The 24,588-nt window shown below is 40.7% G+C and overlaps 1 protein-coding gene across 5 annotated transcripts in view; it reads left to right on the top strand.

Moving 5' to 3' along the window:
• The window catches only part of FAM110B (family with sequence similarity 110 member B), a 155,207-nt gene that overhangs the window by 63,601 nt on the left and 67,018 nt on the right, over positions 1 to 24,588 (top strand). For 4 of the 5 annotated variants that reach the window (XM_032759728.2, XM_032759730.2, XM_032759727.2 and 1 more), the window contains one exon: positions 18,368 to 18,456. The gene's annotated coding sequence lies outside the window, so the exon portion shown is untranslated. Of the gene's footprint in view, positions 1 to 13,019; positions 13,177 to 18,367; positions 18,457 to 24,588 lie in introns of those variants that run through there. The other variant, XM_032759731.2, reaches the window with a different exon arrangement.

Below are 24,588 nucleotides of genomic sequence, written 5' to 3'. Positions count from 1 at the left end.
CCACTTTCCCAGCGCTTTCCATCCCACCCCTGCTGTAACAGCAGGATGTAGTCACAGGGTCTGGAACTCTGCGTGCATGTTCTCTCCGTCACTTCTTGTACTTTGGGGACTCAGGTGGGACACAAGGCTGAAAATGAGGAGGCCCTATGTTTTTAGTGGAAATGATCTGCCTTTCTCTCTGTCTAGAGCTGGTAAATGAGGGCAACACAGGAATGGCATTAAGTGCTGCAGAGTGTAATTACCGCTTGATTTATTTACACCATGGCCGAGGGGTGAGTCCACTGCCACGACAGCACACTCAGCTGGGCTCCCTGGTCATGGGCTGCTTGGAGGGCTCTGCTGCTCTTTGCTGATCCTGCACTTGGTCACTGCCCTCCTTGGTGAGAGCACCGGACAGACGAGCTCTCCAGGGTGACCTGGCTGGGGCCCCTCGAGCACACACTATGGGCACAGATAAAAAAGTGCTGGGCTTGTTGATAGAGTGAGAATTGTCAGACATGGACCTGCTCACTCATGTGTGCACAAACACAGGGCACATTTAGGCAGCTGAGCACAATATTTTTGGTAAGGCTGCCCTTCTGTATTTCCTAGACATTGGGAAATTAGACTATAATTTATTTTCCTAAAGAATATGGCTTTCAGGCTGGGCGCGGTGGCTCAAGCCTGTAATCCCAGCACTTTGGGAGGCCGAGGCGGGTGGAGCATGAGGTCAGGAGATCGAGACCATCCTGGCTAACACGGTGAAACCCCGTCTCTACTAAAAATACAAAGTGGACCTGTATCCTACGCTTGGGAGGCTGAGGCAGAAGATGGCTGAACCGGAGGTGAGTTGCAGTGAGCGAGTAGTTATGGCACTCACTCCCAATTCCACCTCTTACCGGTTGGTAGTCCTGAGGAGGTTAGTTATCTCTCCATCAGTTTGCTCAACTGTAAAATGGTGACAGTAGTATCTGCTTCATGGAATGTTGCAAGGATTAAATGATTAAGGCCATTTGGCATGGGACCAGGCACATGGAAGTTGCTCAGTAAAGGTTAGCTATTCCTCGGCTGTCGCTAAATGATTCACCTGGTGCTTGTGTTACTTTGCTTCCTCCTGCACCCACAGGGGTGGCCTCCAACCTGCATTGCTTTGACTTGTCCTATGTAGTGTCACTGAGACATTTTGCCCCGTGGGGCCATGGGGAGAGGCTATTTTGTCATTGACATGTTTTAGAATTGTCTGCATGTGGCTTTATTATTGTTTTTCACATTCTCTACAGACAGTGCACGCCCTTATTAGTTGCAGGGGGATTGATTTCACCTTCTGTCCTCTTTTGAAGCTATGAAATTGCTATAGTGACAGCTGTTATTATTTAAGAAGTACCTGGATCTTAATGAAATTATTTAACTTAAAGTCATATAGTGAGGAGGAACAGAACAGATAGTCAAACCCAAGACTGTTTTTAAAGACTTCTTTGACCTCAAGATGCTTAGCTGTGAGTTTAAGAACGATATCAGAGACAAAAAGGAAAAATAAAAGACAATTGTGAATACCACAGTCATATAAAGTATATATTAATTTCCTCCAGAAAGTGGCTTTATTACAAACGTGGGACAAATAAAAGAAAAATTGGTAAGATAAAAGCTGAAGAGGCAAAAATACTAGTTGAAAACATAGAGAAAGATGTTTTAAGTCAATGTTAACAGTTATTAACTTTAAAATAAGGCCTATGTATGAATAGGAAGAATTGTTCTCAGGTCCTTACAAAATAATCTCAATATCGAGGCACAATATGACATGAAATACATGAACTATAACCATCATAAATGCATGAGGGATTGAGTCATTTTTTTTCTTTAGATATGCATGATATATTACATATAAATAAGAGGTTGAAAGGTTCAGTGGGATTTAAAATAAAAATAATTTTATTAGGATGATCAAATCAGTAATAAAACCTTTTTTAAAACTTTATAGTAATACCATATTTGTAATGTTTTGTACAATAGGGTTTTTTGAGGTAAAATTTGTCAATCTTAAGTGTACAGTTTGATAAATTCTGACAAATATATACACTCAGGTAATCACTCTAATAAACATATGGAATATTTTCATCATCCCAGCAAATTCTCTCTTGCCACTTTTCAGTTTTCCCTTTCTACCTCCAGAAGAAATCATTGTTCTGATTCTATAATCGTGAGTTAGTTGTATTAAAGCAAATGGAATCCTACAGTAAGTGCTCTTTGCACTGGTTCCTTTCATTTAGTAGGATGTCTTTGAGATTCATCTCCCTCTTGTATCAGTACGATTGCTGCCTTTTATTGATGAGTAATATCCATTGTCTGGCTATACCATAATTTGTTTATCTGTTCTTCTGTGAATGGATATTTGAATTGTTTCCAATTGTACAGTTTGAATAAAGTAGCAACTTTATTTTAGTAAATATAGCAGTAAATATTGTTGAATAAGTCTTTTTGTGGACATATGTTTTTATAGATCTTGGGTCATGCCCGTGATTGGAATTTCTAGGTCATAGTGTAAGGGTTTGGGTAACTTTATAAGAAACTGTCAAAGAAGCTTTCCCATTAGCAGTGTGTGGGAGTTCCAGTTGTTTCACATCATTGCCAACATTTAGTATTGTCTTTTCTTTTTAGTTATTTGGATGGCTATGGAATTGTGTCTCATTATGTTTTTAATTTGCATTTCCCTTATAACTACTGATGCTGAGTACTTTTTCATATACTTACAGATCATTTGTGTTTGTGAAGTGTCTGTTCAAGTCTTTTGCCCCCTTTTTAAGTTGGATTGCTGTTCTGTTGTTATTGATTTGTAGGAGTTTTTTATTTTCTGGTTAAAAGTCATTTTTCAAGTATATGTATTGGATATATTTTCTTTCATCTAGTTTTTTCCTTTTTAGTTTCTTAAGTGTTATTTGATGAGCAGACATTTTAATTTTTGTTAAAGAGCAGTTTATTCTTTCAAAACAGTTGATGTTTTTGCAACTGTGGAACATTTTTACCTATTTTAAGTTTGTAAAAATAGTCTCCTGTTTGCTCTAGATGCTCTGTAGTTTTAGTTTTTAACTTTTAGGTTTGTGATCTACCTCAGATTGATATTTTTGGTGTGAGGTAAGGGTCAGCATTTACTAATTTTTTTTAATATATATCTAATTCCTTCATGATCATTTATTGAAAATACTTTAAATTTTTCATTGTATTGTCTTAGTGCCTTTGTTAAAAATTGATTGTATAATATATATGTGGATCTATTTATAGTCTGTTTCTTGTCTTTTATTGATATGTTTGTTCTTACTAACACTGAAATGTTGGGATTACAGTGTCTTTATGGAACAATTGAGCTGTCCTCTGGGGGAGGAGAATACTTTCTTATCAATGGGAACACAGACAGCCTACCCATCTAGATTCCTCACCGTGGCTCACATTTCCACAAAATGTGAAACATCACTAATACATGATTCTGACATTGAATTTTGTAGGTGGAATGTGTTATACAGTTGGATGACTTCAGTTTGTTCAGATATGAAAAATTTGGTGCAGTACATTTCATTTCACTGCAATTTAGGTCAGGGAATAATGCTGAAAAGAAATATGTATGAAGGCATGAGTGAGCACAGACTACAGAGTGGCCCAAAACTAATAAATCAGAAAGGAAGATAGATGAACTGAAATTATGATTAATCTCACACAACCAAGTTCAATGAGACCGACCAATACTTTAAGTAACAGTGCTTTCGTATTATTTTTCTTGGTTGCCAATGGAGTATTTTTTTTCCTCCCTAACATCTTCCCCAGCAGCACATAACATACAGTATATTTTGGGAAACGGGAAATTATTTTGCAGAAAGTAAAATGACAGGGAAGAAATTCTCTGTAAATTTCATTGCTGAAAATGAGGAAATTTTAAGGAAAGAGATAGTTACAAAATGAAAAAAGATCTTTCTTCTCTGTTCCCTTCTCTCAACCTATCCCAAGCTGGGATTTGAGGAAGGAAACCCTTGCCCACCAGTGCATGGCCCTGGCTGTGTCACCTCGGGCCTCTCAAGCATGAGAGCTCAAGCATTAGTCCTCATCAGCAAGAAGACCACCCATGACTGATGGAAGAGCAAAGCCTGTATGATTTTCTACTTTCTTTACCCAGAGAAGCCAGGATCCACTCTGTTCTGTGTGGATGAGCTGCACCAATTAAGGGCAAATAAAATTAACTGAGAGCACCCCCTCCCCCAACGTACACAGTATAGTATTCTCAGTATAAGAGAACACTAGCTACCATCTTTCTAAAGCCTGGCATTGATTTATGTCACGTGTTCAAATTGTTTCTATTCAACGACTATAGAAATAAATGTGAAGATCATGCTTACCCTTTGGGAGAAGACGGTTAAAATTATAAAAGCTTCTTTAGTCTGTAAAACATTGAAAATGTCATCAAGCTATCAGGTGGACAGTTCCTGTTGCTGGTCTCTAGACCCCTGGAAAGGTTTTCTGCTCATCTGTCAGATACTTTGTGCCATTTATTCCTATTACAGAATATTTCTGTGGCATTACTTTAAAAGCCTTCTATATAATTGAGTATGCAAACCACTTGTGTAGGCTTGACTCAGACTTTATGATAAAAAACATTCATCATATGCTATCCCCTATAAGAGGAATTTAAACTCTCCTCTTCATTAGAAGGCCTGCCTGCAGTGGAATTAAAATAGCTTCTCCTGAAAAGGAGCACAGACTTGGTAGAGATCATGAGCAGTCATTCAAGAGGAATGTAATCGAATACTTGAAATTTAAATTAGCTTGTAATCTGACTTTGAAAATAAAGTACAAGAGAGACCCAAGAAAGTTTCCTGAAGGTGAATTAATGTCCTTCACACCACTTCCAGTTTCAGAGCTAATAGCATACACATGATAAAATTAATATAGCAGTGAAACTTATCTTTCCCATGTGCCCCTTCTCCCAGGTCACTGACACTGTGCTTAGAAAAGGTGCCCTACATAGAGAACCCACATCTGCAAAAGCAGCTTTCAGACATCACCAGGGATTTACAAACTCTTCCAGTAATGTTTGGAGGAATAACTTCTTTTTATTGGGTCCATAAAGCATAAATTGTTAACCCAAGAAAGAGAAAGAACCTTAAATAAGTGACACAGATTTTCTTCTTTATTTAGAAACTATTCTGATGTTCATATTTTTAAAGGATTCTTTCTCTTCAAATAACTTTTCCTCATTCTTGAAGGACATGATACATTTTTTTTCTGTTAAAATCACCCAGTGGTAAGTGCTGCAGCAGACTGACACTTCTGAAATGAAAAAGATCCCATGGTTGTTGTGGCTGCCTTTAGCAAAATTATATAATGAAAAATTGTTTCTTTGCTATAAAAGAAGATCATGGAAAAGCATCTCTGCATATATTATTGTATGTAAATTAGAAACAAGAGAAATATAGAGAATCTAGATACAGAAAAATCATCACTGTTGATGCACGGCGTAACATTTCTAAAAAGAAATTGGGGGTGATCGTTTTCAATAGAAGAAAAGTCTTAGCTTTACTATTACATGCTTAATAGTATAGATGGAATAGAGCTCAGTTTGCTTCAAGGCAGATTTCTGTTAAACACACTTCATTTGCACATTAATTTCTATTGTGGAACTTAAAAAATTGGTCTCTAGATATAATAAAACTACCTTTAAAATATACATGTATAAATGGAAATATCTTTCTGACAAACCCATTGAACCATTATCTGTTAATGATACTGAGCTATGATTCACAGATATTTTGTACTGTGGAAGTAAAAAATATAGCCAGGATAGGCAGACACACTGAAATATGATTGCTTTGCTTTACCTCATTTTAAACTCGATTCCCACTATAGTGGTAACAATCCATAAAATTTCAGAAACTTGCCAAGGTTCATGTCAATCTTGAATCATGCTCATGTTTCTAACTTTATATCCAAAGAAATTATTTTCCATTTTCCCCATCACTTAAACTTATTGGCTGCTTTCCAGACATTTGAATCTGGCCATATCTTCCAAGTATATAAGAATATCCTTACATAAATGAGAGAATTGTCCAAATAACCAAGGAATGAAATATCTAGGCCTTCCTTAGCAATGAGGACTTGTACCAGTGCCAACAGAGGCTTTCCCTAATGTCTAATAATAATCAGCAAATTGGCTGACAATTCTAAGCTGAACTTTTGGGTCCCAGCCTAATGGTTTGACTGATGGCTGGGAATGGTTAGCACATCAAAATTCTGTTTGCTGAGGCTGCTACTTACTAGCTGGTTAACAAAGCTGAGCTGCACCATGTAGGCGGGCAGTAGGCCAGATCAGATGACCAGAGTACGGGGCATAAGAACCTCTTAAGACGGAGACTTTAGAAGGGGCCACTCATGAAAAATTTACCCCCTCCAAAACTTTTCCTTGGGTGGAAGTGGGAAAAAAATACAAAGTTTTTATTAACAATTTATGTTCACTGTTAGCAATGACATAGTAGAAAAATTAAACAATTCAGACAGGTTGACTATCTCTGCCATGCAGAGATAAAAACTATTGATGCTGTAGCATGTGCCTCAGACCTTTCCTATGTGTATACTCAAAGAGACACAGCATATGTTTATACACACAGAGACTTTAACAAAACAGAGTCCTTGTACATCCATTTGAAATGCTTGAAACAAGAAGTGTTTTGAATTTCAGATTTTTTCAGATTTTGTAATATTTTCCGAGAACACACTGCTTGAGCATCCCTAATCTAAAAACCCGAAATCTGAAATGTTTCGGTAAGCATATCAATTGAGCATCATGTTGGTGCTCAAAAAGGTTTTGATTTGGGAGCATTTTGGAACCTTCATGCTCTACCTGTATACATTGATTTATAACTTACCTAATATTCAGCTATATTTTCATTTGATAAATATTTTCCTATAATAGGATTTTTTGATAACTTTACAATGTTCTATTAATTTTATTTATATGCTATCATTTATTTAACTAATTTGCTATTGTCAAATGGTAAGATTGTTAATTTGTTTTTGCCTTATAAAGGTGTATTAGTCTGTGCTCCCACTGCTATAAAGAAATGCCTGAGATTGGGTAGTTTATAAAGATAGGAGGTTTAATTGGCTCATGGTTCTGCAGGCTGTACAGGAAGGATGGTTGGGGAAACCTCAGGAAACTTTCAATCATGGCAGAAGGCAAAGGGAAGCAGGCACATCTTACATGGCTGGTGCAGGAAGAAGAGAGATGGGGAAGGTGCCACACATTTTTAAACAACCAGATCTTGTGAGAACTCACTCACTATACAGTACCAAGGGTGATGGTACTGAACCATTCATGTGAACTCCACCCCCATGATCAAATCACCTGCCATCAGGCCTCACCTCCAACACTGGGGATTACAATTTGACATGAGATTTGGGTGGAGACAGACCCAAACCATATAAAAAGGATTCCATGGTAAATGCCTTTCTCTAATATTTTTGTACATATCATCAATTATTTCATTTTTGGGGCATGTGATCCCAACTATTTCCGTAGAATGGTATTTCCAAAATGAAATGGCCAGGGGTAAAGGTATACACATTTTTTTTAATTTCAAAAGTTATTCCAAATTGCCTCATGGAAAAAGTTGCGCTTAGTTAAGTTCCAGAATTTCTAGATATTATTAACAAATTCTTAACAGTATAACAGTTTTCATCTGGGTTGTGCTCAGGGCATGAGGGTTATGTATTTATACTATATACATCTTTTTCAGGGAGGGTGTCAGTTTTTCTAGTATTATCTATCACTTGGCCTCGATGTTTTAATTTTGCATCATCCAAGTGGGGAGAATTTAGATGATGTTTACTAAGTGCTAGGCACTCCCTAAATGCTTTATGTATACATTATTCAAAGTGACTAGTGTTGAAACATAATTATGAACATTCATGGCATGCATACTTGAAATTCTTGCATGAATCTTTTTTTAAAAACAGCAGCATGCTTTACCCATGCAAAATTATATGCCTTGAGAGATACATTAAAGGGCTGGTGATGGGGTTGAATGGGACTACTTCAAATTATCAGAACCTTCATATAACTGAAATGGTAGACATTATGCTTTAGAAGACAAAACTGAAATTTAGGATATTTGCTCATGTATTGTAACTTAAAATTTTATAGGAATTATTCCATGGTCCATGTAGAAAGAATCCCAGGTCCTTTAGGCAGTACAGAGATGAATAGTGAGGTAAACACTTTCATAACCTAGAGGATGCCTGTTAACATCCAAAAACATGGTATGATTTGAGAACAGAAGGGAAGCTAAAGTCTTAGGATGACTTCTGCAACAGAATTCATAGCTCTCATTAAACAATAATATCTATTTATGATTATAATACCTAATTATTATTAGATTGTAGTATGTCATTATTATGGCTTTATTATATATTAGATTAATCGTATCCAGTTACTATGCCCATGGGATGATTATTAATAATTTTTGTGTGTAGGAATGAATTGAGTGTTAGGAATGAATTGAGTCTGGAGTCGCTGAGCAAGTCCTGTAACCACCCTGGGCCATTTCCATATCTCTAAGTGAGAAGATAAGAATACCTACCCAACAGCATTTTGGGGATTCTCAAAGCAGATACTATATGTGACGTTTCCTTTGCAATTTTAAAGCCCTGTTCAGGTTTAGTCATTGGCATTGCTGAATCTGTCTCCTTCCCTGGTTTGGAAGGTCCTTGTCCTCCTCATCCTGACACAGCATTTGGCAAATGATAGGAGTAAATAAATACTAGTTAAACGTCATTATGAGGACAGGGAGGAGGAGCCATGATGACAAGGAACTATATGAGAACCATGTTCCGGCTCCAGCGTGAGAGTCCTAGTAACCTCTTAAATTCATACCCCTTCCTGCGCCTCATAGTACCCCGCCCCCTTCACCAGTACTATAAAAAGCAGATCGTTTGAGGAAGAACAAAAACTAGGCTTTGAGAAGACACTACAAGATGCACAACTGATTTCTAAACCGAGCCCTGCAGAGAAGACTCGTGCAGTCTGCTCGGGGCTTTTGTACCTGGCAAGGTCATTGTCAAACACCATTGTCCCTCTCAGCGGGCGACCTCCCTGAGAACTCACACTCGGTGTTCGGGGCTGATGCACAGGTACTGGGGAGATGCTGAGGACCTCTTCAGGCAGTGAAGCTGCCTCATGACACAGGGATGCCAAGTGTCTGTGGACGAGCTGGGGCCAGGGCTGCTCCCCATGGCCTTTGAAGCAGCAGGAGTGACTTCCAGCAGCCAGTTTCAGTCTGTCCCAGGCCATCCAGGCCACAGCTGAGTAAGTGTCTGGTATGCCACACTCCACAAAAAAAGAAAGACGGCTGTTTGAGTGACAGGAACAGAAAAGGAAGGGGCACCAGCTGCCCGGACTCTTGCCCGCCAGTTGTCTTGCCCCTGGTAGCCAGAAGGAGACTTTCACAGCCTGGGTATTCTTTTCTTTTCCTTGGCGTGGGGTGATCCTGGTGGCTCCCCAGACCTGGCTTGTGTTGACTGGGGAGCGGATCGTTGGTTTCTCTGCCCAGCTCTGCCTGCAGTGACTTCATGTTGTGGCTTGAGGTCCCCTGATATAAATGCTGCTCAGCACTCAGCCCTCCAGGCTGCCCTCCACTCCTTATGTGGGCTGGGGCCCAAGGCTCCTGCTGGATCACAGCTCAAACGCCGGTCCTTTAACATCAGCCGCGATAGCCCTACGTGCAGCCAAGCCTCCTTCTCAGGCCCTGGTGCTGTTCATCAGAGCAGAAACAGCTCTCCAGGACCCTTCCCCCTTAAGATAGTGTTTGACCAGCATCTGAAACCAAGATACTTCCTGCCAGAATATTATGATCTCTCTAAAGTTACCCGGAGCCCTGGCTTTCAACAGAATCACTTTTTATGCGTGAACCCTAACTTTTTTCCAAGGGGAAAAAACTGTAACAGTTGTAACAATTCTATATGAAAATTCTGGAAACACAGCCTCATTTTCAGTCTCCAGGGTTAGAGAATGAGAACAGAACTTGAGGAAATCCATGCAATGAGGCAGACGGTTTCTGTAGTGCCTGCTCCTCCTTGCCAGTACAGCAAATGTAAAATGTACACGTCCGCATTCTCTGAGCCAGGAAGAGTAGATGAGGGTTTCGACTTGGAAGGTAATGGGAATCTACAAAGATCTAGAAGGAGAGAAGCTGCGGTCAGACCCTCAGGGAGCTAAAGCCAAACAAACCCTTTCCTCCTCTAGTGTGTGTGGTTGTGTCTCCTCCTTCCTCCTCCACCCACTGCCCTCTGCCAGCCTCTCCACGACCTTCACAGCTCTTGAAGATCTTTTGCCACACTCCAGCTGAGGAAGCCAGCAAACCTGCTTCAGACTTAGCCAGATCCTCCACCCCTCTCATGTGAGCATCCTGCGCTGAGCTGCAGTTTACCTGATCTTTATTGCTTATTTGCTAATCACTTAATGAGCACTCCCACATTACAACAGAAGCTCCTTTAGGAATCAGAATGCTCTGTTATTCCCTACAGTATTTCCAGGGTCCAGCACAAGTCCTTACACATAGTAAGGGCCTAACATGATTCACTGAGTAAACAAATGATTTTTCAGAATCAAAAGTGTGTTGACTGAAGTTCGAAGACGAGGGCTCATTCCAGAGGTTGTATACGTAGGCCCCCCCGCAGCCAAGTGGCAATGAGAAAGATTCCCAATGAACTGTTGTTACTCAGTTCCAAAACAAATACTGGGTCTGAACATGTTGAAAGATAAGACCCAAGAAAGGACAGTAGCTTTCTTCTTTTAGAAAGTGTCTGTTTAATGTCTTCTACTAAACAGGCATGAAACAAATTAATTAAACAGCTTTTTCAGTGCCTATTTTGAGCTAGCAGTCTGTTAAATTAAGAGGAAGGCAGAAGCTGTTAGATGTTTCCTAGAGAAATGCTTAGAAGTGTTACTAGCCTGTATCCTGGCAGCCTTCAGGGAGCCGTGCCTTAGGCCAAATCTCTGAAGCCAATTCCTCTTGGAGTTTTTACCTCCTGATAATGGTAATTGCACTCTGATAATTCACGAGGATGATGCTTCAAGGTAGCACACACAGCTCTCTCTTTAGCCGGTTATCTCCATCATATTTTTTCCAGGGTTTGCGTATGTGTTTGCATTCCAGCACAAGTTTTCACTCTTGAATTTATGGACCATGAGTTTCTGTGCTTTCCCTTGAAGTTTATGGTCCATGTCATTCCTTTCACTGGTTTGTTTCCCAACAGTTTGTGGTACACAAAGATTGGAGGATGAAATGCCCCTTTGCCAAGAGTCCTGTTTCTTGGCTACTAATTAATCTGGTTCCTCAGAGCAAATCATAATGCCTCTTGAGCATGTCAGCTTTTTGTAAAGCTTTTTAGCTAAAAAAAAAAAAAAAAAAAAAAAAAACTACAGAAATGGGAAGTTTGCATTTTATCTTTTATCTTTGGAATGGAATTTGACTGGTAGAATATACCCACTTGTAGGAAATATGAAAAAAACCGTTTAACATTTACAGATTTGATTAGATCAGCTCAGGACTGCTAATTCTGTAGAACACATTCAGAAGAAAGAAAATAAGGGAAAAGAAGTAGATAACTCTCAGAACGGAGAGTTGCATTTGACTGGCTGACTTCTCTCCCTTTTCAACATAAATTTGTCATTTTAAATTTAATCCAACTCCTTCTAATTAAAACTTTTCCCAATTTATATTCTATAGAAAACATTTTTTAAATTTATATCATTAATAAAAATAATTAGAAGCCCTTAATTTCCTGAAAATTTATTTTTAAGATAGGTTTGTATAGAATCAAGTGAAAGTAGTGACTATTATATATCTAAAAAGAAGTAGGTGACATAATTTGCCTTATAACAGTGAATACTAATAATGGTTCTGTGTGATTAATCAACCCTACCATTAGCTTCTCAGCCTTCATGACTTCTCAATAGTATTTCTGACAGAGCTGTACGCTGGAGATGTGTTGAGGTACTGTCTTGAGTGCTGTGATGCTGGAAAGAAAGAGAGACAATCCATGGAGTGGTTGAGATCACTACTACTCATGAGAGCTTAGTATAGAACCCAGAATCCACCCTGTGCCAGGCCCTGTGCTAAGCACTTACAGCTCATTGGCAGTAACTCTTCCAAGTGGCTCCTATCATTGTCTTAGACACAGAAATGCAGTTACCTGCCCAGGGTCACAGAGCTAGGTAATGGAGATCCAGAACTTTAACCCCGGCAGTCTGGCTGTGAGAACGCATGTTTTTCACCCACGTATGTATCACAGGATTTGGCTTCTAGAAGTAGTTTGGCCGTTCAATTGTGTAGTGGCCAAATGTGTTTAACTTTTCCTTTTACAATAACTTCTGAGATCCCTTTTCTGTCCCTTATAACTGAATTAATCACTGTAGTCAAGATTATTTTTGACACCTTGATTAGCACTTTTCCACTATAGAATAGAAATTTGCACAGTATTTCCAACTATATTGAAGAGAGATTAATTAGCACTTTATGACAAATATGTGGCAAATTGTTAATTAGGGTAAATAAAGTAAGACTCAGATTTTATAGCACCCCTATTATTTTCACAGTATCAATGTTATTATTTATTCTTAGTGCTGGACTCTGATAAGCTTAAGTAAGCCGATAGTGCTGTACATTGATTTAACCACTCTTTGTTTCTCTAGATTTGAGGAAAATAAGAACACACTTTAAAAATCACTTATAGTTTATAAGGTGACACATTAATCCTCAAAATGACAGGAAGTCGAGATGATTTTGTCTATGAGGTTTAATTTATTAAAGTTTAATTTTCTCCTGTGCTTTGCTCCAATGGCTCTGTGCTAGCAAACCAGCTATAATTAGATTAGCAGCCTGCTAAACGCCGGTGACAGCCTGCGTCTCAGAGAGCATGTGCTGGATTCCGCATGTGCCTTTTCCTCATTGGTTGGTGGTGTTGCTGCTCACCCGTGTGATAGGTTTCCACAGTAATCTTTATGCTGCATTAGAGACATAGATACAGAGGTGCTGTACTGTGTTCTTGCAACGGTGGAGGTGCTCGGCTGGTAACGTTAAAGAAGGAATAAGGCGCCGGAGAGAAGGCGTTCGTCTTTGTTGTGGAGCATCAGCTATTAAGGACGGCCAGCTGCTGTGGGAGGTCAGTGAAGGAGGCTCAGTTCATGGTAATTACTTAAGTCTATCGCTCACGAAAAACACGGCCATGCGTGAAAGGAAGTATGTTCATCGTGTCATCTGTTTAATCTGATCTTGCTTTGTTAATACCATGGGTACTCCAGCATTCCATATGAAAATACATTCTCCCGCAGGCTTGCCTGGTAAACAGCTACTCTGTTTACAATATTCACCAAGGAATAATGTTTTTACCTGGATTCAAGAGTGCATGTGTGTGCTTGGGACTGATGCTTACCAGCTTGCTTCTGTTTTGGAATGCCCGATATTGCATCAATTTGGGTGTCTTTGTAGGTGCGTTTCAGTACCCAGTAGACTTTGTTTGCATTGAGTCCACACTGTCCTGAATAATGAGCAATCAGGAAGAATTTAGTGAAACACACTGTAATTAGGACAGGGCAGTGACTTTCCTGATGTTGAAGCTGTGCCTTAGCAGAAGTAATGTGCTATTGTTTCTTTAAAGATGTGTGCAGCCTTCATTTTGGATGCTTTTCTTTGTCTCACCTTTTGTAGTTTTTGTTAAGCCTTTTGAATACAGAGAGGGTTAACATATCCCATTCTGCCAGAGATATTTAAAGTGTATATTTAGCTATGCTTGAAAGAGAAATTTTCGTCTCATGGCTTTGTTTAGCAGGGACATTGTGTTAGGAGTTGAAACGAAGTCACAGGAAGGTGGGGTTCTTACCACTTACTTTGTCTACTGTTTGACAACATTTTTATTTCTATTAATTTTTGCCTGAAAATTGATAATCTTAAATAATCTGGGATTAAAAAAATGGTACATTCTAAAAGAAAAATATTTAAATGGGCAAGGCTGAGGTTCAAATATCCCAAACAAATTGCAGCATGAGTTTTTCCTTCTCAGTGTCCCTTCTCCATAGTGTCCTATTTTATACCAAAAACGCCTTTGTTTTTACTTATTCATCAAACTTAAAAATTGATATCCTTCCCATATCAGACTGTAGAGTCCACAGAAACTTGTGTATTGAGTCACCAGTCACACAGCTGGCTGCCAGCCACCATGCATCTGCTGTCACCAGAGCCTTGCTGATCTCTGAAAACCATCAGGAATTATTTCTCTGCTCCTGAAAAGCCAAACGTTGCAATTTTAATAATTTGTTCAAATACCTGCTCTGATCTAGAACTATATTCTGGTTAAAGGGGTTCAGTACATTCTTTGACAGAGTAAACTTCAGAGTACTTACCAACCATGCCTCCCTCCCCACCCCACATTTCCTTCCAGGTCCATCCTGGCAGATAGTAAGTCATCCAGTGCAAAATGCATCCAAATAACATTTTTAAGGGAAAAAAAAGGAACATTATGAAAGCTTGCCATGAATTGTAATAGAGTATCGTCTATAATAAGAAAGTTTGATAGTTGTTGCTTGTAATACAGTGTCCTTGTGACTTGAACCAGCTGGCGGCATTCTCAGGTTTTAGACACCTTATGTGGTGAAATGAACCTGGGAACAGTCGTTCTACTTCACATTCTACTTCCTTGATACAAACCACGCCTGTTCCCGTTGCAGAAGGGTGCATATCAGTGGCGGAGAGTGCAGTTTCAGTGAGAGTGGTTTTGCTCTTTCCAGAAGCCCAGGCTCCTCTCTTGGTCCCCTCCCTCCCTCTGCCTGCTGTGCTCTTCTATGTGGATGTGCAGAAAAACCTTTCTGCGAATCAACAGTTAGGCTTGGACACTCATTTTGGGAAGGATAAATTGGTGTGGATCCATCTCTCTCCCTGTATGGCTATCTCCTGAAATGCTCCCTAAATTGCCTTAGTCTTAAATAATTTCCAAGAAGGTTTTCTCCACTGTGAAAGCCTTGGGCACACATAAACATTGTCTAGAGTTCCTTTTGTGCAGAGCCCCTTTGAGGTGTGTGTCATGGAAAGATGTAGGAAGTAGCTCTAAGTGATGTCAGATCCCTAGGGCTGGGTCTTAAAGACTTTCTGTGTGGAGGAGAAACTTTTTTAAAAATTTAAATATGAATGTATCTGTGTCCTGTGTAATGCAACGGTATTACGATATCCCAAAGGGACTTTTAACATACACCAAAGAGGCTTTTTTTAATAACAGAATTAAACAAGTGTTATTTATGTTTTTGCAAAGTAACCAAAATATGTGCTTTTATTTTCAGATGTATCACATCTTAACTTTTTAAAAACTAGATTAAGGAGACTCTTTACATATTTCTGTGACAAGAAAATAAAAAGAAATTTTTTGGACACTTTAAAATGTTGTTCTTTTTCCTCGTTAAAATTCCATAGCTCTTTACTGATGACATTTCTGACCAAACAACAATAGGTCTATCAGCATAAACATACATATTATATTTTAAAGTTAAAACATTTTCTGTTATAAGGGATACTTTCTAACGTTTTCTCCTGAGGTCTCAACAGGAAAAGTGGTCACCAGTTTAAAAACTGAAGTCATTCCACGAAAAATACGATGTGCCGCAAAGTAACTGGGCTGAACAAGGTGTGGAAAATATTTGTGAAGAGGAAAGAGAAATGGGTAGTGCATGATATTGGATGTAAGAGTTTCCATGGTAATATCTATAGGTGGATTTGTGGCTGGTCACTTGGCATCTGTGATAATCCAAAAACCTGAAAGATACTTGTCATTAGCAATTGATAAATATTTCAGGGTTGACCCGTTAAAGTTGCCTGGATTGGAAAAATATGTAAAGAGATATTAGGCCTCTCATCTAAGTGTAGTTATTTTTCATTGTAGTATTCCATGATCATGGACACTTACCATATGCTAAGCTCTGTGTTAAGCTTTATCGAGAGAAAATAGAAGGCACAGTCCCTTCCTGTAAGAAGTGACTACTGAGGAAGAGAAGCAGCTAAATTAATAATAATAGGGCTGCACGAGGCAGACAGACAGACATAGTTTGGTGATACCAAGGAGGGGCAACCAGTTTTTTAGAAAGGGGGTGAGGAGTGCCAGGGAGGGATTCAGGACAAGAGAGATGGTACCCAATCCAGAACTTACTATTTCCTGCCCATCTTGACATCACCTTCACAACTCAGCATTAAGTTGAAGCTGGCATGGCTTCATATCCTGTTTTTATATTTTTATTGACTTCAATACATGTAAAGTATCATTTCCCTTCTCCCTGCTAACTCTTCTCAGAATACACACTAGGTTGTTGCATGGAAATATGTTAATAGATTTACATCATATGGGAATTGAAGTTTTCTTTAACATATCCAGAATTTAGAAATGCATCTTAGATAAATCACCAAACACTTTGACTGCTATTATACTCTTAAGTAATTTAGTGATTACTTTTGGAACTGTTTGCATTGGCAGGAATTGTCATTTCCTCTGGGCTGCATGTAGACTCCTGAAAGTCGTTTATCCTCTATGTGCTCATTAAAGACAAGCTTGTAAAATTTGAGACTGGATTGTCACACTTGGGTTTCACCTTGAAGGCATTTGCTTTTGTTACACATTTAATTGGATTTAAATTTTTAAATCTTGACAAATTTGGAGGGGAAGTCCACTTTAGGGGTCACCTATTTGCACAAGATCTTGCTACCAGTAAAATCTCTACATGGAAACAGATCTTGCATTTCTACTTCTATAGGTCCCGCAGTCAGGAAATCCTCCTAATTCTGTCATGTGTTACCCTAGTCTGGCTTCCACACTCACTTTTAAAAACGCTGTAAAATGTGCAGCCTTTACTTTTCCCGCCCTCCGGACCCCACCCCACTGCCTGAGTTGAATGGTAGTCCCTTAGAGCAGCTCTCTGACCCAGCAGACCTCCAGGACAGGAAACAATTCTCTGTTGCTCTCTTAACTCTGGTTTGTTTTTTCCCCGTCTCCTTTGCTCCCCCCGGTAAGTTAAGTAGCTATTCTCCAACGCTCTGGCCTTCATCAACTTGCCTGTCCATGCCACCTGCTTTCCATCGGTGGGCCCATCCATTGCCACACAGTGTCCACCAATCCCCCACACTCACAGCCACACCAACCTCCTGTGCCTTTGCACAGCGCGGAGAGTGGCGCTGCTGCTCCCCCTGCTGCCTGGAATGTGCTTCCCCAGAGAGCCCATGGCTTGTTCCCCCACTGCCTGCAGGATTTCCCTCTAATGGAGCCACCTCAGTGGGACACTCTGAGACAGTATTTACTGTATTTGTTTATTTCTTTAGTTTCCCCTTTCTGGAATATAAACTCCATGGGATCAGAGGTTTTTCGTCTTAACCCCCAGAGCCTTGAACAGTACTTAGTCCATAGAAAGTGTTCAGTCAGTACCTGTTGAATGAATGAGAGAATTAATGATTCCTGGCATGGGGGTGCTACACTGCAGATGAACGGTGCTCCTGGGGCAATCAAGAGCTTTGCCCCAGCCAGCCGAGTGGTGCTGCGGAGCCCCTCACCTTGAATGGGCCTCAGTTTCTGATTCTGTAGATGGGGAGTGTGTACCAGGGACTCTGAGGCCCCTTAAAACTCTTATCACTCTTTCACAGCCCTGGAGATAAGATATGATGTCACATAAAATGTTATTTATGCAACTCATCACAACTTGATATTATATTCTTCTTTCTGCATAATTGCTATCCATGGTTAAATGTCTCTTTTAAAAAAGAAACAATAGTTGAAGTAAACAAAATAGTTTCCAAATGAAGTTGCAAAAACTAATGCATTTTGGTGTACTGACATGTTTGCTATCTTTTTTTTAAATATATTGATCAGTTTCTATTTTTATTATTTTTGAGACAGAGTCTCGCTCTGTCAACCCAGGCTGGAGTGCAGTGACATGATCTCAGCTCACGGAAGACCTCCACCTCCCAGGTTCAAGTGATTCTTGTGCCTCAGCCTCCCGAGTAGCACCACCACACCGAACTAATTTTTGCTTTTGTATGTGTGTGTGTGTGTGTGTGTGTGTGTGTGTGTGTGTGTATGTGTATGTGTGTGTTTGTAGATACAGGGTTTCACCATGTTGGGCAGGCTGGTCTCCAACTGCTGCCCTCAAGTGATCTGCCCCGCTCGGCCTCCCAAAGTGCTGAGATGACAGGCGTGAGCCACTGCACCCAGCCCGTATTGACTAATTTTTAAAAGAATTACCACTGTCTGTTGCTAAATGTATTTAATAGCCTGCCTATTTTTATCAAATAAAAAGGCAATAGCAATCTTTTCTTCCTTTGATTTTTAGCAATTTCCTGCTGCAGAGAGCATTTTAAGAAAGGACAGCGTTCCTGTGACCTCTGCCTACCATCCATAAAATACTCATTCCCCTCTCAGGTAAGCATATTGCTTTGCTTTGATCTATTCTGAGAAGGAGGTATTGATTCTCTATGAAAACCTGTGTCATTATTGCACTAAGACAAAGAAGCTGAGGTTTCAGATATTTTGCTGTCTGGCAATAAATAAATAAATAAATAAATAAAAATCCCCACCTTTTGAGGTCCTTCCCAGGACCAAAGTATCGGTGATGGCCATTTGCTGTTCCAGGGGGTTTCATGATACACCTTCTACATATCTGCTAGTTGTTGGTTTGTTAAATGCTGTGTGCTATTTATCAGGTAATCTCCCAGGAATTTAGAGGTCCTCTGTGTTTTAAAGAAAATTTTGTTTTTTGTCAGTGATGGGGTTTTGCCCTGTTGCCCAGGCTGGAGGGCAATGGTGTGTTGCTCATTGTAGCCTTGAACTCCTGGGGTCAAGTGATCCTGCTGCCTCCGCCTCCTGAGTAATTAAGCCTATGAATGTGCACCACCATGCCTGGCTAATTTTTAAAATTTTTTTCATAGAGATGGGATGTCACTGTGTTGCCCAGGCTGATACTAACTCCTGGCTTCAAGCAGTCCTTCCACCTCACCATTGCAGAGTGTTGGGTTTACAGGCATGAGCCACCTGGCCTGGTCAGAAGTTTACTCTCTGTGCTCAGGGAATGAGATGGTGGTGCAGGGTCAGCAGCAAGGGCACTGGGAGTGGGTGACCTGGAGAGATCTTTGCAGGCTGGCCCCTTAACAGAGGCAGGGTCGAGAGAGCAGAACTTAAATTCCAATCCAGGAACTGAGACTGAGGGGGTGGAGCATCTTTGGAGGATGGCTGACCAGCAGGCCTGGGAATGGCAGGGTGCTTTTCCCCACATCCCCACCACTCCCAGGACTCCTTTCTGGTCCCCACGGCTGATGGAGAGCCTGGGAACATTTTTTCCAGGTCTCTTCCTACAGCCAGACCATCTTCCAGGAAAGAGCTAAGGAAGTGGAAGAATGGTGGGGTCAAAGTATAGATGACTCCCTCTTTTATGGAGGGACTGAGAGCTCAATAACACCAAATGAGGAGGTTAGAAATGTTTAGGAAAATAAAGAAGCTCTCCAGTTACCTCATTTCCACCATGAGTTGAAGAGTGTAAAGAGCAACCCTCAGGAGAACAGAGCCTCAGCCTCAGTGCCCACATTCTGAGTGGCCCCATGCTTGGATTTGATTGACAGCCTTCCTCCAGCTTCCTTTCTAGCATCCATTTGTAATGTACCCTTGCTTATATAGTAAGCCATGTATTTTGTAATTTATTATTACTGCATTATGCAGGATGTTGTCAGATGATGTGATCGCTTTTCTAGAACCTAAGAATCTAACTTAGGCTGACAAATAAGAATCAGCCTGTGCCAGACAGAATTCTGCAATCTGTAGAAACAGGAATTAAAGAGAAAGCCAACAACACCCCTCAGTGCTATAACCTGAAGTCTCTCATTCTTATCGCCATCTTACTTATCTTCTTATCTCAGATATAAGAAGCTCTGATACAAAAGCCGGGGGCTCCTATTGGCTGGAAGAAGGTTTGCATCTGCCATCGCCAGCACTTGTGGAGCTGAGGTTGTAGAACTGTACCCGAGTGCAGGTGTACTTAGTGGAGAATACTTTCCAACAGGCCCATGCTTTTCATTCTGCACCATCCTAGGGAGCTGAGGAGTTTCCTAGGACATGGGACTTGCAGTGCTAGAACTGGGAAGTTAGAGCAAGCCAGGACATGTTGCTCCCTCTTGTGATCCCACCACCTCTCCTCTCTCTTGTACGGGGCTGCGTGATGTTCTGCTCACCAGGATGGCTGCTGACAGCAGTTGAGTTTGCAGCCCTAGAGGCCAGGGAAGAACTACAGAGTTGAGTAGACCTGGCCTTCACCTCAGCTCGTCTGCTTAATAACCAGCTGGATGGACTGGGATGGTTTGCTTTATTTCTGTGAGCCTCAGTTTCTCAAATGCCAAGTAAGAAGAACAGCAAGGCAGTGGGGGTGTAGGGAAAGTAACAAGACAGAGCAGTGGAGATACCTGCTGTAGCCTAGGTACACAAGAAGTGGTAGGTCCCTCTCCCCTCATCAAGGCAAACCATCCAGAGAAGTCAGTTACCTTCACAGGCATAAGTAATCGTCTTGATTGAGCTTTACCAGTACTATTATTTACCTAGATCAGGAAGGTTAGAAAGAACTTAGCCATGTGACTCACCAACACAGTGTCAGCTGGGTTGCAGGCATAAATCCTAAACCTGATACCTAATTCTTAAATAACCTTCAGTCAATGTGTGCAAGTTACTTCAAGTTGTTTTTATTTCAGTTTTCCTATAAATAGATTGAAACATTTTTTAAAGTGCTTTAAAGAATGTTTTGAAAAGCATTAGTTCTTATCTGTATCCAAATGTTTTTAACTTTCAGGTTATTATTGCATTTAAAGTTTATTAAAACATTTTTCTTTCCTAGATTCTTAAATTACAGATAAGCAGCCTTATGAATTCATATGCATTATTATCGCCATTAAATTTTCACTGCTCTCAATATATGAGTTTACGATTACTTTGTTTTTAGAGAACACACTGGGTCTTTTTAAAAGTGGCTCCTTGTTTAAGGAAACTAAAAGGCAAATGAAGTCATGAAATAAAATGATATTGTAATGTTCTTTTGGTCAAACCTTTTTGAGTTTGTTCTTCCTAGAATATGAAACATCCTGAGTGGTGTATATGTGTAAGTCATTTTTAAAGGAATACACAAACATCAATTTCTATGCATTATGCATGTAATTACAATTTCAGGAAATAAGCTTGAAGGCTTCCTTTGTTTTTTGTTTCTTGTTATCTTATTCAAACTTCAGTAATTGATAAAGTCAGTTTCTCCTTGAAGGTTTCCTTTTTCAAAACTTCTCTCCCGATTTTTGCCTTTTTTTTTGGAGACAGAGTCTGGCTCTGTCACCCATGCTGGAGTGCAGTGGCGCAATCTCAGCTCACTGCAAGCTCCGCCTTCCGGGTTCACGCCATTCTCCTGCCTCAGCCTCCCGAGTGGCTGGGACTACAGGCACCCACCACCACGCCTGGCTAATTTTTTGTATTTTTAATAGAGACAGGGTTTCACCGTGTTAGCCAGGATGGTCTGGATCTCCTGACCTCGTGATCCGCCCGCCTCGGCCTCCCAAAGTGCTGGGATTACAGGCGTGAGCCACTGCGCCCGGCCAGGTTTTTGCCTTTTTAATATGGTGCGTGCTAGATACTTGAGAAATTGCTCAGAACAACAACAACCCTCGCACATTGATTTTGCATGTTAAATGGGCCTGACCAAAAATGCTTGCTGGTTTTCCCCAGACACCTTTTTTTCCAGCTCGGTGTTTCCTAAAGCTGGTCCTCCAGAATGAGAGGTTTGTACCTTGTCAATGACTCATCATCCTCTCATGCCAGCACCCCTGACTTTTGCCTCTCCCCAGATCAACTGTTTGCCAAGAGAATGACTCAGAGATCAGATTCCAGCAGTACAGTCAGGTGTGGCTCCTCTGAGGCCATCTCAGCTGACCTTGAGCAAGGTCTTCTCAGGAATCAGGAGAGTCGGCACGACAGTGAGACCCACTGTGCCGGGAGCCAGGCTTGCTTTCTGCTTTTTTAAAAAGAGGAAGAGGAAAGGGCATTCTCTGGGAAAAGAAGCAGGGATTTTAGATGTTTTCTTTTACTTATTCACAAAAATTGTATACGCTTCTCTAAGGATAGATCTAGGGATAGTCTCCCTCATACTCAGAAAGAAGTATAATTCTATTTTTGAGGATTTAACACACATTTATTGTGAAGTTCAAAAAATTATTAATTGGAATTTAAATTGTCAAATTACAGTAGGGTGTTGGTGGCTTACACTTGTAATCCCAACACTTTTGGAGGCTGAGTTAGGAAGATCGCTTCAGACCAGGAGGTCAAGACCAGCCTGAGCAACACAGTGAGACCCTGTCTCTACAAAAATTTTTTTTTTTAATTAGCTGGGTATTGTGGCATGCGCCTGTAGTTCCAGCTGCACAGGAGGCTGAGGTGGGAGGATTGCTTCATCCCAGGAGTCTGAGGCTGCAGTGAGCTATGATCATGCCACTGCACTCCAGCCTAAGTGACAGAGCCAAGACCCTATCTTTAAAAAAAACAAAAAAGAGTAATTTGACATATTTAAATTTTTTTAATCAAATGAAAGACAAATTCTGTATTACTACCTGCATAGTTGTTTATTAGTGGCTGTTATAATAGAAATTGTGTAATTGTAAATGTAGTCACTGTTTTCTTACAAAGATCAGCAGAGAGGAAGGATGGGCTACAGTTATGCCCATGGACTGTAGAAGGACTGCCCTGTGGCCCTGTGCTGGAGACGTTACGTGCAGTCTTCACTTGCCCTTCAGAGAAGCATTAGAATCTTCAGTATGTAGATATGGGATATATGTAATATGGGTATCAGAGGCTAAACTTCAGACCAAAGGGCAACCATGTGGTTAGATATACACTGGGTATAAAGCCCAAGTCTACCCAAGGCTCTTCTATCAAACCCCTATCCAGACCTTGCACACCAGTTAATTTCTTTACAATATCAGGGTCATACATGCAACAGGAAAGCCAGTTGAGGGAAGTCGGACAATGGGGAAAGTAGAATGGAAAGGCTACAAGGAAACATAAATGTCTGGTGGAATATTAGAATGATCTGTAGAAACCATGAAAATCTTTAATCAACTAGAGTAGGAAAGAGACCAAAAAGGTCATATAAAGAGGGAAAGAGACTGTTAGGAGGACGCAGGTGAAAGAGAGGAGATTTAAACAGTGATTGCAGTTGTGCCAGGAGAAAACCTAGACTTTCCAGACCTTCTCACTTTCTTTTCAACCTGTAAATCATGTGCTCCCATCTCTAGGTGTGGATGCAGAAAGCATTCATGCGTTCTGAGTACTCAGAGAAGTTCAGAGAGATGTGATGCTTGCCAGGACCCTGTGTTTAGTGAGCACTGGAGTGTCCTCTCCACACAGGTTTCCCTCTTCCATAGCATAGGATAAAAGAATGCTCAATATTCAATTTTGGCATCATGAGTGTGTATCTGTGTTCAGAGATGCGACCAAAAACCTAAATATATTCCTAATCTGCGTTTCTTCTGGAAATTCCTCCTATTCACCAGGATGGTAATGCTGCCTTCTCCTTGCATGGTCTTCAGGCAGAGCTTCACAGAGCACTGGCCCTTCATGCTCCTGAAATACTTATGTTTTGCCTTTACTTGAGTCCTACGGGTCTAGTTCTCTATGATACATTTAAAACCAAGCTCCACATCCTCCTTGCTCAAAAAGAGACAGCTTTCACTCACCATGACTGTCAGTGGAGACCTTTCCTCTGGGAAGAAGCCTCTCAAGTGACTGTCCCTTACCGTGCCTGCCTGTTCAGGTGTTGAGCCCTGCTGACTCCTCCTCGAGGGCTCATGCCTCAGCACAGCCCTCTTCATCACCAAACAACCCCATTACTGACTTAGCCCTATGCTGGTCACCTGCCTCTAGTTTCTGCTCCCACACCAGTCCATGTAGGAGGCAGAAAACTCTTTTTCTTATTTTTATTTTTTGAGACACAGTCTGGCTCTGTTGCCCAGGCGGGAGTGCAGTGGCACAATCTCAGCTTACCTCTGCATCCCAGTTTCAAGCGATTCTCCTGCCTCAGCCTCCCAAGTAGCTAGGATTGCAGGCGTGTGCTACCATGCCTGGCTAATTTTTATATTTTTGATAAAGACAGGGCTTCACCATATTGGATAGGCTGGTCTCGAACTCCTGAGCTCAAATGATCCGCCCGCCTCAGCCTCCCAAATTGCTGGGATTATAGGCGTGAGCCATCACACCTGGCCAGAAAATCTTTTACAAACAGTTTTCATCCTGTTACTTCCCTGCTCTGAAACCTTGTTTCTCCCAGTTATCTGTCTACCAAATTTAAATTCCAAAGCCACCTCTCATCTGGGCTCTTCTACTTACTCAAAGTCAGCCTCTGTTATTCTACTCATGTTCGCTACACACGTGGTTCCTCAGAGCTTATGGGCTGCTGCTTGCCCGAAATCCCTTATCCATGCGCTGTCTTAAAGTCCAAGAGTTCCTTTAGTGCCTGTTTCTAAAGTTACTTTTTCCTTTAAA

This window comes from Hylobates moloch, unplaced genomic scaffold (genome assembly GCF_009828535.3).
Source record: "Hylobates moloch isolate HMO894 unplaced genomic scaffold, HMol_V3 SCAFFOLD_9, whole genome shotgun sequence".
NCBI lineage: Eukaryota > Metazoa > Chordata > Mammalia > Primates > Hylobatidae > Hylobates > Hylobates moloch.
Note: the sequence above shows the minus strand (reverse complement) of the source record. Positions and strands in the feature narration are given on the sequence as shown.